The sequence below is a fragment of the Drosophila virilis genome, unplaced genomic scaffold (assembly GCF_030788295.1).
Source record: "Drosophila virilis strain 15010-1051.87 unplaced genomic scaffold, Dvir_AGI_RSII-ME tig00001170, whole genome shotgun sequence".
Classification (NCBI taxonomy): domain Eukaryota; kingdom Metazoa; phylum Arthropoda; class Insecta; order Diptera; family Drosophilidae; genus Drosophila; species Drosophila virilis.
Genome location: NW_027212828.1, coordinates 1,156,156 through 1,168,469, shown reverse-complemented (window position 1 = coordinate 1,168,469; position 12,314 = coordinate 1,156,156). Strand labels below are relative to the sequence as shown.

The following is a 12,314-nucleotide window of genomic DNA, read 5'->3' as shown; positions in this document are numbered from 1 at the left end:
CAATCATAATATTAATTGAAGAAAAAATAAACAAATGTATTTGACATCAAAAAAGCTTTTGGATTTACAATAGCATAAAACCACATCTTATTCAAATGTATCCGCCATAAAAATGTTAAACCACAATTAAAGTAATTTGCCATAATATGTTAGTATAATGTTATGCTCACTTGGCATGCTAATCTGCATATATACAAAAAATATATGTATAAATAGCACCAGCTACCAACTAACATTTGCATTGGTCGGACCACGCTTTTTTTTTAAAATCATATCATAGGGACATATCGTTGTTTCCACTCAATCAGAAGCCACTCAAGCATTACTTGGGGTATATAGGTCAGAAAGATCAACAACTCACCCAAAAAAAAAGGTATATTTTTATTATATTTAGGGGAGCAGCAAAAACACTATTTAAGGAATAAGTTAATCTTCAAACCTTTTATAATACGGAAAGTTGTTCTTTATTCAAACATCAAAATTTAGAATGACTTCAGCTTATTTATTAACATCCTGATCTAGATGTGGGTTGGTGGCAGCGACGGTGTCTTTGATGGCAACTCAGCTGACTTTAGCATAAGAGTTTTGTTGGAATTTGCACGAACAAAGAATTGGCACATTTTGCAAGAGTTCTTGGAGTGAACGCTGCGTACGTTTTGCTAGCAAGTGTTGGGGCATATGACTGTTTTATTGAACTCTGTTTGCTTATGTTATTGAAGTTGAGCACTGCTTTAAAGTAATTGTTGCGCAATGAGTTTATACTTAACTCTTCCTCCGTAGGTACCTAGTCCTAGAGTAGCCATTAGATAAAGTTTTGGAATTCTGTTCCTTTGTTATTGTGGTGTCATTCGTAAAGTGCACTACGTATGTATCTTTCAGATAATGGTTGATAATATTCTGAGTGACGCTGCCAGAAGAGTTATTAAGTAGAATTATGCTATTGTCTATTTCCTTTATTGGTTGAATATGATCCATATTACCATAATCACACAGCTATTTCTGTCTCTGAACAAACTTAGAAATGCTGTTAAATTCGTTAAGGTTAATGGGTAATCTATCTATAGTTAATTTATGTGCAATCAAGATTTTTCCATTAAAAGATACAATGCTAGGCCCTACCAAACAATTTGAAAACATATATATAATATTGAACCAATATTGTATTGTACTTAGGTTGCTTCATTGATAAAATGTAGCACTAGCATTGTATCTTTTAATAGAAAAATTTTGTTTGTCTATAAATGAACTAAACAGGTTTACATAACTTCTGGTGTTTCTTCAGGTAGTCATCTTGGATCTTTACTCTTTTATATTGGTGTTCAACCAAATTTATCACCGTCAATCGTCAGTTATACAATCGAGAATACTGTATTGCTAACTGTTAACCGCAGAGTAGCTAAGTTAGAAAAAGACACAACGGCAGTGATCGCTCCGCCGTGGTGTAGGTTAGGATTAGTAAGCCTGATCGGTGCTACTGGGATTGCTCCGCCACAAAGTTAAAATTGTAAATAAATGGTCACAGTTCGGTTCCGATTGACGAAAGATCAAAGAAAACCCAAAAGCACTGACAGTTTTCAATTATATTCTGTTATATTTATGTCAGTATTTAGTATTGTCGTAAGTTTTATGATATTGGTTGATTGTTACCTTATTGAATAGTAATTGTTTACAATATTAATTGCTTTCGATATCTAGTAGTAGGATCAATGATACCGATAACCAAATTATCGATACTTGAGATTTTCCGTATGAAGCGAAAAGACTTTAATAAAAAATTGCCGGAAAAGTATAAAGAAAAGGATATTGCGGCATCATAATAAGTTCAGGAGTGGGATAAGTAATCCAACAACGACAGACATTTTCTTTTCCACTCGACAGTCCTGCAGTTTCAAAAGAAAAAGAGAAAAACTCTTTGCTTGGAATTTAGCATGAAATTCACGGCATAAGATGAAACAAGTAAGAGTTTCTAGTCGCGAACTCCCGACTAAAAGATTCCCTGAACCCTACGCGCTCGTTTGTAGAAATGATGATAAATAATAAACGAGAAAGAAACGGCACGCCAAAGATCTAATACCCTTGCAGACCCAACCTTTTTATAATGCTCATAGTGCTTTGCCCCTATCTAAGAAGTACCGGGAAAATAGTAAATGCCGAGTTTGGTCAAGATATCTTGATAAACAAAATGTTTTTTCATACAACTTAATTTTCGACCGATCGTTCCTATGGCAGCTATATGATATAGTGGTCCTATCTTAATAGGATTTTGCATATATATGAGGAGTAGAGTAAAACTAATAAATGCCGAGTTTGGTCAAGATATCTTGAAAAACAAAATGTTTTTTCATACAAAAACTTAATTTTCGACCGATCGTTCCTATTGCAGCTATATGATATAGTGGTCCGATCTTAATGGGATTTTGCATATATATGAGTAGTAAAGTAAAACTAATAAATGCCGAGTTTTTTCAGGATATCTTGAAAAACAAAATGTTTTTTCATACAAAAACTTAATTTTTGACCGATCGTTCCTATGGCAGCTATATGATATAGTGGTCCGATCCAGCTGGTTTTCACATATGTGCTGCGTGCAACAGAAAGAGGGAGTTCTGCAAAGTTTTATTAAGATAGCTTTAAAACTGAGGGGCTAGTTCGCATAGAAACCGACACACGGACAGACGGACATGGCTATATCGACTCGGCTGTTGATGCTGATTAAGAATATATATACTTTATGGGTTCGGAGATGTCTCCTTCTATGCGTTACACACCTCACGACAAAATTATAATAACCTCTGCAAGGGTATCAAAAAAGTTCCTTTTGGCAACGCTCGATCCCGCGATAAACCGCATCAATTGCCACTGCCTCTACTCAACAGCCACAACAATTATTAATTCCTTATGAGAAAAAAAGAATGAAAATAGCAGCATAGAAGACTATACAATAGCAATTGCAATGTTGTTGATAGAATTCGAAGCAGACGCGCATGAATTTGTGTGTGTTCTTGGAAATAATTTCTGTGTGTGTAACAGTATATCTTGTCGTAGTATATAATATTTATGTATTATCAAAGATTCAATTTCATTTATTGTGGCTTAAATTGGTTGGCAATACAAGATAGGTTATTAACTTGATTTATAACTCTGCAGTGGTATGGGTACGTGGCGATAGGTATAAAACAACGATACCTAATATATATATATACGATATTCTACAAGCATCATATCAAGTTTGGTGACTCTAGCTCTTAATATTTACCCAATTTACTCAAAAAACAGGATGAAGATATCGATTTTTATAGAAGAAGTTATCGATTATCGGAAACAAACTCAATTTGCGCATGGAGTAGGAGGACCTACATATTAAATTTTAATTTCTCTAGCTCCTATCCTTGCGTTCATACATACGGACGGACGGACAGACAGACGGATATGGCTGATCAAGAATATATAAAAATATATATACTTGATGGGGTCGGAGATCGGAGGGAGAATGTTAAATACATTTTGCACAAACACAATATACCCTTTTTACCATTTTTAAATGGGTTCAGGTCAAAAAAATATATACGAAACCGCGCCCTCAAGAAATACGATATTGATTTCTGAACTTGAAACTCTAATGCTACACATGCTACACTCACAAAGATTAGAATTATTAACCCTGCAATTTTACGTAGTGTAACCATTTCTGGTTGCATTACTCAATATAATGGGCCACCTAGAAATATTTAGTCTACCATATTACAAATAGAAAGCATTACTCAATATAATGGGCCACCAAGAAATCTTAGTCTACCATATTACAAATAGTTATTTGTAATATGGTAGACTAAATATATATATATATGTATTACAAATAGTTATTTGTAATATGGTAGACTAAATATTTCTTGGTGGCCCATTATATTGAGTAATGCTTTCTATACTCCGATTTTGTAAGTAATATTGACGCCGCTGGGCCAGGAGATTTGTTCACATAGCTCTTTAGGTGAGGATGTAAAGTACCATTCACCAAGAACTCTTCGTCGTAGTAATATCTAGTGGTCGTAGGTAACGAGAAATGTTTGCGTCACTGTTTTTTTTTCGATATCTGCATAAAAACGCTGTAGACAGCGCGAAAATAGCGTCCGTTTTTTGGCAATTTACCACAGTTGCGGGTGAAAACGTATTATTAAAACGTATTATTTATTAACTCAACGTATTATTCATTAACCTAAGATTGAAGCAAATCGGATAAAACTTAAATTGTTGTCCAACAAATATTTGACTCGGCTTTCCACCGAATTTGCTTGGAATCTGCTAAAAATGTGAGAGACACGTCTTAAAGAATATTTTGGAATCTTTGAAAATGAATTAAAACGTGAAACTTCTGATACAATTATTTGGCCTCCAAATATATCAACAAGGAATGGGAAATGGAGCAGCTGGCGGTCTGGCTATATAGGAGCCAGCTTTATGTATATTATTTCTGAGTTCAGCCTTCAAATACTGGATGGCCCACACACTTTCCGAGTGCCGTCAATGAATTGTGCGCGGCGATTAACTTTCGCAAATAATACCACCGAGACTGAGATGGCAAGGGCATCCGAGACAGGTAATCATTGCTATTCCCTGCTAATCAGAAGGCCTTTTAGTCGGCTTCCCACCTTGTAAAAATCATTACAAAAATTCTGCAATATTGTATTGTGGTTTAGCTTTCGAGGACACCATAATGCGATTGAGCACGTTCACCGTATTGTAAGCCACTTCAGCACTTTTGAGAGAAAAAAGTTCTGTGCCCTTCTGGACGTTCAACAGTCTTTTGGCCGGGTCTGGTATTGGAATCTCTTTTATAAGCGCTTGTCCCTTCGCATTAAAAAAAAAAAGTAACGGTGTCGGTGCGGCCAGCCACAGCTGGTGCAAGCGACCGGGCAGATTTAGTGTTCTGGGTCATCGCGACATTGAGGGAGATATTCCATCGTCCTACGCTTGGAGGCAGTCGTTGGGCTGCTGCTGCGAGAAATCAGTTTTGTTTTCGTAATGCAATATTGTCTTTGTATATTACTGTCAGAGTGGCCGAAGGACGTTGCTCTGACTGGGAAGCATTCCGGTACGGCTTCCCTGACCTCCATGGTGAAATTTTTGCCTTCCTGGAGCTACGGAAGCATCCTTTAGAGCCCTTCGGCTCTTCGGCTTTCGGCTTCGGCTAAAAGCACCACGGTAACACGCTCAGCGGTTCACCTAGAACAAAACTGCGCAAAACTGACTTCGACTTGTTTGAGTTTCGTGTGGTGATCGATGACGGTTTTGTATGTGTTAAGCCGCAGACTGACAACGCTGTCGGGTTGATCAGATATTTTGTCGGTGATTAATTTAATTTGAGCAAGCGAGAAGAACAAGAGCGGAAATTTCACAACATTTATTTTATTTAAATTTTTACTTTTTTTAAATTGCAACATTCAACCCATTGAAGGTATATAACCCATTTAAGCCACTGATGGCACAGTCCTGATGTCCTCATGTACCAGACCGAAGCATCCTACTCCAGATTGGGCGCGTCCCTGGACCATTATGTGCGCTGATGTGGCCATGTAGTAGCTGGACCACGAAAGCCCAAACAGTACATTGAGCGCCAACAGCATTCGCAGCGTATGCTTCTACCTGTCGTACACCAACTGAATATTCTTCAGGATTTTCGCCGCTTCCACAAATACAGACAATCACGGCTTCTTAAGTTTTGTTTGGAGCTCTCCCTCAAATCTTAAAGTTCACATAAAATGGGAGCAGTCTGTCAGCTTGAAAATAATCCATGATTTGGCCAAGTATTACAGAGGCTAGATTTAATGTTCACGAGACACCATAACCTTAACGGCTTGTTAATTCTTCTCTTCTAATATTGGAATATTATAGTATAAATAATTTTTATAAATGATTTTAGCGCGAAATTTTTTTCATTTTCCACAAACTCATATACGAATTAGATTACATTTAGAGATATTATTTCTCTAATTGGACCCATATTTGACCAAACTCAGAATATTTTGCCAATTGCACCAATTTTAAAAAGCGAGTTGCAGCTCCTGAAAATGAATGATGTATGTCATGGGGTGTTACAATTAAGTGAAAGGGTAGCCGTTATCGATTATCATCATTATTTAACTTACATTAGATTTCTCTAATGCCACTGACGGATCAATCTCAAATCACTTTTCTTTACTATTGCCTTTAAGCAGTCTATTGTCAATTGCCTAAATTAAAGCCTACAAGTTTTGAGAAAGCTCCAACTTGTTTGTGCTCCTTTTTATAAATAATTCTATATAAAAGAAGATGTAATTGTAATGTAATAATTGGAGGAAATTTTGCGTAAGCATCTGCAAATGCAGAGGCAGAAAATGAGTGTAGGCAGTGCCATAAGTCACAGTGCTCACTTAAAATGTCTGTAAGCTATCTGATGCATATTGCCTCCATCCAATAAAGTGGACCTTCCGATCTTCCTTAGCGACGACTTCCTGGGCACACATTTCTGATATGTTGGCTATCAAAGCATAATATTCTCCCTCTGAACAGTTGGACCTACCAACGTAGGGAAATTGACCTTGATGTCTAGCTTACTTTATCGAACACTATGCGTAATTTGCCGGACTACAAGGACGCAGAACACATGGTGCTTGTGACTGCGAAATACCTATCTCATACTTGAGAAGCCAAGTGTGGTGTGATCTCAATGTTGGAACAGGAGATTCTTGATCAGTTATTTTGTCTTTTCTTAATAAGAGCAAGCGACATAAGCCCTGATCAATCATGTTCTTAGTTAAGGAGAGAGCTATGTTACATTAATGGGTTTGTGTTTGTACCACTTGAAGTTGCTTAACTTTGCAAGTTAACATATTTGCTTATATCCCTAGTACAATTTTAATATTTTCTTAAATAATAATTGCGTTTGCTGTTATTGTAAAAATATAACATCAAGAGTTCTAGATAATTTGCTGCATTTCGCAGTTTTTTTTTTTTTTAAAGATCGTATTTTTGTTTTTGTTCAAATGTATGTAACTCAAAAAAGCCTCTTCGATCGCGGAAGCCGATCTAGCCATGTCCGTCTGTCTGTATGAACGCAAGGAAAATAACTTTTTTGAACGTAGGTCCTCGCAGTGCCTGCGCAGTATTTATACCCTGAACCCTTTAAATATGGGTATAAGGGTATATTGTATTTTTGCAAAATCCAAATGTATGTAACAGGTAGAAGGAAGCATCTCCGACCCCATAAAGTATATATATTTTTGATCAGCACCAATAGCCGAGTCGATCTAGCCATGTCCGTCTGTCTGTCTGTCCGTATGTATGAACGCAAGGATCACAGAACCTTAAGAGCTAGAGACTTGAAATTAGATGTAGGTGCTCCTAGTGCCCGCGCAGATCGAGTTTGCTTCCGATAATCGATAACTTACTCCGTTTCCAAGCAATCGATAAAAATCGACATCGATATCCTGTTTTTTGAGCAATTTTAGTGAGTATTAAGAGCTAGATTCACCAAACTTGATATGTTCTTCTTTTATACCTATCGCCACCTCCCCGCTACCGCCCAACAGCTATAAATCAAATTAATAACCAAACTGTTTTTGCCAACCAGTTTAAGAATTTCTGTATACATGTACACACACACAGTCATGCGCGTCTGCTTCGCATTCTAAGAGCATGGTAATTGCGACTTTTTTCTGTAATGTTGTTTTAGTTCCTTTTTTACAATAAGTACTTAATTATTGGTGTGGCTGCTGAGTAGAGGCATAGCAAGTGGTGCGATCTGTCGCGAGTTCGAGCCCTACCGGGGAAAGCATTTTTTTTTTCTTGGTGTGGTTGTTGAGTAGAGTCGACGACAAGTTCTGCTGTCAGTTGCGAGTTCGAACCCTGCCAAGGGAACTTTTTTTTTTTAATTTATTTGATGTTTGAATAAGATGGTTCAGAGTATTCCCTAGTCAGGAGCTCCCGACTAGGACCACTTACTTGTTTTTTCCTGATATCGATCGAAATCGAAATCCTGTTTTTGAGCAAATCACTAGGTTTTGCGAACTAGAGTCACCAAAAATTACATGTAGATATGTATAGGTTAAGTATATTTCATTTTATAGCTATCGACACCCACTGCCGCCGCCACCCCTTAGCTCGAAATAAAAAAAATAATTAATTGTAACTAGACCAAAATGTAAGCTTCACTTTTAATGATGTTGGTTTTTCAAGAATAAGCAAATATTCTATCGCACAATTAGATCTATTGCTTATTTTAACCAAAAACCATAAAAATGTAAGAAACGTCGAAGTTACTTACTTTAATTACTTAAGAAAACGTGCTCTTATATTAAATTGCAATAATTTCTGTGCATGCACACATTAACATTCTATTAACAGCTTTGCTAATGTATTTTAATTGTTTTCTTTATTGAGTACATGGGATGTTATTTTAATATGTTTTTTTCGACGAAAATGAATTGTTGGAATGTCTGTCGAGTAGGGGCGGTGGTACGGTGTGCAGTTTGCTAGCGGTTTAAGTTTTTATTAGGAACTATTTTACTTATTTATTTCTATTACTGCTAAAGCAAACGAAGTGTTCTTTGAACGGTTTGCATGTACTAGCGATCACCGTTGTTAGTTACTCAGCTAGTTTCGCACACTCTTTCTATCAAAGCTTCTAATGGCAACTTCTTTCTTTAAGATTTTGATGAAAGAATGTTGACCCCTTATTACCTGCAGCAGTCAGAATGGGTCAACTGTTGGCAAGCACCTTCATATGGAGGTCAAGTGCCTGATCACCAAAATTAAAAACTATTAATATATAATCGCATCCTTTTTTTTTTAGTTCGGTATATTTTAATATTTTAAAGAATTTTATTTTTACTCAACTTTCATGTATCGAAATCTTAAAAAAGAAGGGCGCCCGTCAGACGCGTGCCAATAATGATATTTTCTTTTGCGCCCATGATCTGCCCATTCACAGACATTTGTATGTGTGTGCCTATGGTAGAGGTCGAAAATAAGAAATCACTAAATCTTGTTAAATTTGCATCGGGGACAGGCAGGCAGGCAAGCAACAGGCCCACAACAAATGCACATATGGCAACGCTGGGTACCCTTACCAACGATAGCGAGCTAAAATGCCAGAATTTCGCATCAACGTGGCAAACCCTTTCTCTATTTCATATTACTCGTGCCTTCAAAAGGGTAGAAATGCCTCCGCATATGGGAATATGGTTTTGCTTGTTGGACACATACACACACACACACACACATTTAAGCGACCCCTAAACATAAAGAAAGAGCATTGAGAGCTGAGAGTAAGTGCGAGCGAGATAAAAATTAACAGCGTTGCCGTTCTATCGCACAAATCATATGGAAGAGAGTGCGCCAAGCACTTCCCTGTAGAGTAAGCGGTTCAGAAAACACATCATATGTATATCTTCCGAAACTTTTTGTGCCAACGTTTCTTCTATGTGATGACCAGTCTATATGTCTCGTCTATATGCCTCGAAGAGCTAGACTTTGATGAAATCGGTAACCAATTGCGTGAGGACTTCGACGAGTTAGCAGTTTCTATTGATAATTCGGTTCGGAGTGAAATTGCGAATCGTGTCTCAATATTGCCCTGCTCAACATTTCGCGACCAATCTGTTCTGCCCTCGCAGACAGTTAGAGCTTAGGCACAGCCCCTCAAGTTGCCTACGTTCAGTAGTGGCTACACAGAATGGGACAACTTTTATTCTATGTTCACAACCGTCATAGAAAATCATCCTAATTTAGCAGATATCGAAAAGCGGCAGCATCTTCTTATGCCATAGCACTTAATTTATTGGAGATAAGGTTTAATAATAGACGGTTGGTTTTTCAGGCACACATACTTGAGATATTGGGGCTCAAATGGGTGGCAGGTGGATCGGCCGTGTCGCTAAGAGAGTTATCCGACCAATTCAACGCACATATTCGTTACGTTAAAGAGCATGGGCAACTCCGAACAGATCGCTGGATGCATCATTCTGCAGATTATTTTACAAAAGCTAAACCCAACATCACAAGCCAAGTGGGAAGAAAGGCTAGAGGATGCGTCGTTCGTCAACTTAATATCATCGTATGGCTTCTTTTCTGGAGCAGAGATGCCGGACAATGGAAATAGTAAATTTTGCTATGTCAAGCTATGCCCCTAGCCATCTGGTGGGAAACACTAAAGCAATTAACACAAGTAGATCGTCATTTATCGCCACTAACCACGACGCCCCTGTATGCGTGTTTTGTGACAGCCCTGGTCATAATATATATAATTGTGCCCGATTTGGAAATTTGACCTCTGCATTACGGCTTAGGGAGGCAAAACGAGTTGCATTGTACTTGAATTGCCTAAAGAAAGGTCACCGATTGCGATCATGCAGCTCTGGATGCTGTCGGCAACTGTAGGACTTGCTTGGGACTCAGCGTGGAATCGGCTACTGTTTTCTTTTTCGTCCATTCAGCAGAGATCCAAACCGTTCAAAAGATCAATACTATCGACCATTACTCGTTTGTATGAACCGCTTGGACTCATAGGGCCAGTAATCGCCAAGGCTAAAATCTTTTTGCAGCAGATCTGGAAGGAGAAACTTGATTGGGACGAAAGCTTGCCATCATCACTAGCAACAGCTTGGCATGATCTTTGGTGCAGTTTTGAGAAGGCACAGAAGGCACAAACAATCACAGTTCCAAAGCTAAAGCTCTGTGGCGCAGTCTTACTATCTAATCTCATGCATGAGATATCTAAAATGTAACTCTTTGATGGGAAATTCTTCTGTTGTTCGGATTCTTCTGTATGCTTTTCCTGGATAAGGACCCAGCCCTGCAAGCTCAATGTGTTTGTCGCTAATCGCGTTACAGCAGTTCAAGAGCTAACTAATGGCATGGAATGGCTCTACGTGCCTACTTCACTAAGCCCGGCAGATATACTCTCGAGAGGATCTACGCCCAGTGAATTAGATAAATCGTCATTGTGCTTTTTGCTTATCAGAAAACACAGAACTCGAACTTAAAAAGTTCTTTATTGCGTCATCTCCGTTCGTTGATATAACTGTGGCAGTTGTAAATACGTCAACTCATTTGATTCAATGCAGCGCATATTCGGATATATTAATAAATTCATACACAGAAGCAGGCATCCTGGACTAACAGTGTGTGATATACAACATGGGACCCAATTCTTACTAAGGCTCGTCCAGAGAGCACACCTGTGGGAAGAGATCAAATCATTGCAGTCGAGAAGAGTAGTTAAATTGTCCAGTTCTATCGCATCACTTAACCCTTTTTGGACGATTTTGGCATGCTTAGAATTGATGGGCGCTCAGATAATTCTCCCGTGTTACCATCACAATCGGGGTTACACGCTGCTCCACGGGCAGTTCTTGCTCATATTCGGTTGCAGTATTGGCCAATTGGTGGAAGGAAGACCGTATCCATGGTCGTTGGAAAATGTGTGAGATGCTTTCGTGCCAAGCCTCCATTAGTGGAGCATATAATGGCTGTTGTGGCTATTGTAGACCATTTTTCTATAAGCCAGACGAACGAAATAAAGCTCCAGCTTCATTCTTGAATGCGCTTAAGAGGTTTATGTCGACTAGAGTCAGGCCATCTCAGATATGGTCGGATAACGCTACCAACTTTGTCGGCGCCAAGATCGAGCTTCTGGATCTCAAGCGTCTATTCATTCGTCTATTCATATTGATTCAGGGCATAAATTTCGCATGGCTAATTCCATTGATTGGAAATTTATACCGCCTCGTTCACCGCAATTTGGCGGCTATTGGGAAGCAGCAGTGAAGACAGCGCAGCATCATGTTTATCGTGCTGTTGGATCTTGTGTTCTCAACTTCGAATAGTTTCGCACCCTAGTCTGCCACATAGCATCGATAATTAATTCCAGACCATTGTTTCCTCTTGCAGAAGATCCGAAATTTTTATTGGTGGTCCCAGCTCATCTTTCGTTGAGCCTGATGTGACGCACCTTCAATTCAGTCGTCTGGATAGCTGGCAAAGCGTAACATACCTGCAACAAATGTTTTGGTCTAGTTATGCTCCAAATGGCGTACTCCGAAACAGGAGAAACGAGAAGAGCTGCAAACAAGCTGTGTCTATTGCCCATCTGAGAATCTGTTGAAAGCCCATGCCTTCCAACGGGGGGAGAATATCTGGCTATGCAGCCAAAACAACTGGAGCGACCTCGCAACTGATAAGAGAAGATCTTAATTTTATCTTATAATACTCGCTTTCTTAAGAATATATTTACATAGAACTGCCGCTCATCGCTGTAACGATCGTTTTATTGCCCTAGC

The 12,314-nt window shown here is 38.5% G+C and overlaps 1 protein-coding gene across 4 annotated transcripts in view; it reads right to left on the bottom strand.

Annotated features, from left to right (window-relative positions):
• The window catches only part of Atg2 (Autophagy-related 2), a 232,937-nt gene that overhangs the window by 37,088 nt on the left and 183,535 nt on the right, over positions 1–12,314 (bottom strand). The window lies entirely within an intron of this gene.